The sequence below is a fragment of the Limulus polyphemus genome, unplaced genomic scaffold (genome assembly GCF_000517525.1).
Source record: "Limulus polyphemus unplaced genomic scaffold, Limulus_polyphemus-2.1.2 Scaffold581, whole genome shotgun sequence".
Classification (NCBI taxonomy): Eukaryota; Metazoa; Arthropoda; class Merostomata; order Xiphosura; family Limulidae; genus Limulus; species Limulus polyphemus.
In genome coordinates, this window is record NW_013666191.1 from 97,908 (window position 1) to 101,001 (window position 3,094).

At 33.7% G+C, this 3,094-nt stretch overlaps 1 protein-coding gene across 3 annotated transcripts in view; it reads right to left on the reverse strand.

The window, feature by feature from the left end:
- LOC106459254 overlaps positions 1–3,094 on the reverse strand; it is a 23,310-nt gene that overhangs the window by 16,644 nt on the left and 3,572 nt on the right. The window lies entirely within an intron of this gene.

A 3,094-nucleotide genomic window follows, 5' to 3' on the forward strand; every position in this document is an offset into this window, starting at 1 on the left:
ACTAAAAAGTTGTATCGAGAAAGAATAAACTAGTTTTAATTAAGAAAGAATTTGGATCACTGAAGTTCCTCGGAAATAATTTCTACCGGAAATTAGCAGATACGCAACAATTCTAATTTAAAGAAACCTCTTTATCAACCTAAATACTCCATAAAAATAAATCATAAGCGTGCGTAATGTTCAGTCTTTGCACACGGTGAGTAGAGAGATGTCATATTAGTATCCTGATATTTACTACTGAAAACTGACGATAAATCGAAGGTCTGTCATGGACTGGTGGTTAGGGCGATCGACTCGCTATCTGAAGCTCGCGGGTTTGAATCCCTTCTCCGAATATGCTCGTCCTTTTAGTGATGGGGTCGTTATAACGTGACAGTCAATCCCATTATTCGTTGGTAAAGAGTAGCCGAAGAGTTAGCGGTGGGTGGTGTTGACTAACTGCCTTCCATCTAGTCTATCATTTCAAAATTAGGGAAAATTAGCGCAGATAGCCTTCTAGTAGTGCTGCTCGAAATTCAAAACAAACAAGTCAATAAATGGAGTATTCACTTAGAACTTCTGTATTGTAAAAGAAAAGTAGCGCCATCTACGTGAAAGCATTATAAAATGAGCACAGCATTAAATTAATAACGCTTGGAGACGGCTTGAATGGGTAATGAAGGAAAAACTTTAATATAAGTTTAACATAACAGCAAATGTACAACGTTTCGACAAGGTTTTGTCATCATCAGGTCGAAACCTTGCTGTTATGTTAAACTTATATTAAAATAAATGGAGCAAAAGATTAATTAGAATTTATTCGTGGATTTCTTTTCCACCCAAAACGTGAATTTCAGTGAAGAAAAGATGGCGTAGAGGCTTAATCTATTCTATGATTCGCTGCAATAGACTAGTTTCGCTAAATTCACAGCTCGTCAAAGCTGCTTGGAAGAGCGATGCAAATAGGCCTTGTATAGCGGTGGAATGAAACCAGTTCGTTTGGTTTTGTATTGAGTAAAAGAATATACATCAAAACGGATTAATTTTTTTTAAACTTTGGTTCTAACTGACTTATATTTTCATTAGAATTTATTAACTGTAAGCGATACAAATGTTTAGTTGAATTTCACAGTGTTTTAGAATTTGTTTTTAACTATTTTTATTGGTATGAACTCGTGTTTAGATATACATTTTTATAACACCAAGTTTCATAAAACTATTAAAGGGCATACGAAATTATATTGAATTTAATCTTTATAAACTACGTATTTTGCCCACATGGGGGCTGCTGTTGAATTTGTCGTAGCACAAACAAGTTAGATAAAGTTACGTACAATAACAGATGTAAGAACATAGATTATATCGCAAAGTTCATAGTCTACTGTTGTTATTATCATCATCACCACAAGGAGAAAAGAAATGGTAAAATAATTATTAATAATGAGAACGATATTATATATATATATATACTGTCTGGTGATAATAAATGTAATACATTTATGTAATTATCTAACAATCACGTATAAGAACGTCTCAAAAATATCCGGCTGGTGTTGGGCATACAAAAAAGATGTTTTTGTTTGTTTTACCATTATCAGTAAAACAAACTTATCAGGTGTGTTTATGAGCAGTACATGTAGAACCCTTGAACTCTAATAAGTATTTGTTTTGCACAAGACATTCACGAATAATGAACAAACTTTAAAATATATCTTTGAAGTATAGCGTCACCTAATTCAAATGTTATTATTTTTTGTATTGCGTTATTGTTGTTTGAAGTTAAGCACAAAGCTACACAATGGACTATCTGTGCTCTGCCCACCACGGGTATCGAAACCCGGTTTCTAGCGTTGTAAGTCCGCAGACTTACCGCTGTGCTACTGGTGGGGCCGCAATTTTGGAATTGGATTTTCAACTTGAACAGCATCTTATGTGTAAATGGCCTAAATAGTTAAGTCAAAGACCCTTAGAGGTATAAATGTCTTTAATTTGGAACTCCAGACCAGAGGGAAGGCAGTCAACAGCATCTGCCAACACAATGGCATTTCGGAGTCTTTGAAACTGACTGTCACTTTATATATAATACGCTCACAGCTGAAAGTGATGAGCGTATTCAGTGACATAACGTCTCGAACCCCAGACTTTTCGGTTCGCATCCTGTCACGTTAACCACTAAGCTTGTGTACTATTATAGTAATTTAAGATATGTCCATTGTTGCTGGATTAAAATCAATCGACGCAAAAGAAGATCTTGAAAACGTTAGAAAAATGACATTTTATATCTAACAGTAATAGACATAGTCTGATAGTATTGCAATTATAAGATCATCCCTAGCCTCTATATTGCCTATGTGTGTGGGTGTTGAAGATCAGTAGTTAGATAAAGTTCTGATAGTCTTATAGCTTAGTTGTTAATGTAGATGAAGACTAATAATTATAATGTGAGGGTTTTCAAATAAAGAATGTTTAATATAATGTTAAAACATAACGGTCCGGATATATAACTATAAGAATAGTTTGAGATCTCAATTTCGAGTACAAACTATTTTGAAATAGAAATAGCTTTGAACAATGGCCACGTGGTTTACGGGACAAAATAATCAACGGAGCTGAGGATGACGTAATGAATTACAGAAGCTAGCATGGTCAGACTGAAAAAAAACCTACATTTAGCTGACCTTTTCAGTGTTGTTATACTCGCGTTTACGCAGTTTAAAAAGTAAACTGTTTCGTCTGTTTGTCTTTATGATGTCCGCTTTATTTTATACATATTTTGATAATAAACACAAAAGCGTTTTTGCGGAAATCTACATGGCCAATCGACAACAAAGAGGTTTGATAAAGATTCTTCTCGGTAAAATGTTCGTTTTGTGTATGCTCTCTTTTTATATTTTGTATAATTTTTAAAATCGTCATCCTTTCTTGAATACATGCGAATAATATTTTCGTGCATCAAATGTATACTTTTAGAACATATATCTAAAACAACATTTTTTAAATTCATAATCTCCTATACAGGGTGATATAGTTTATAATGATACGTTTCAATACAGATCACAAAACAGGCATTTCTGTAGCACATATACATTACACTAGATTTATCAGTGTGAATATT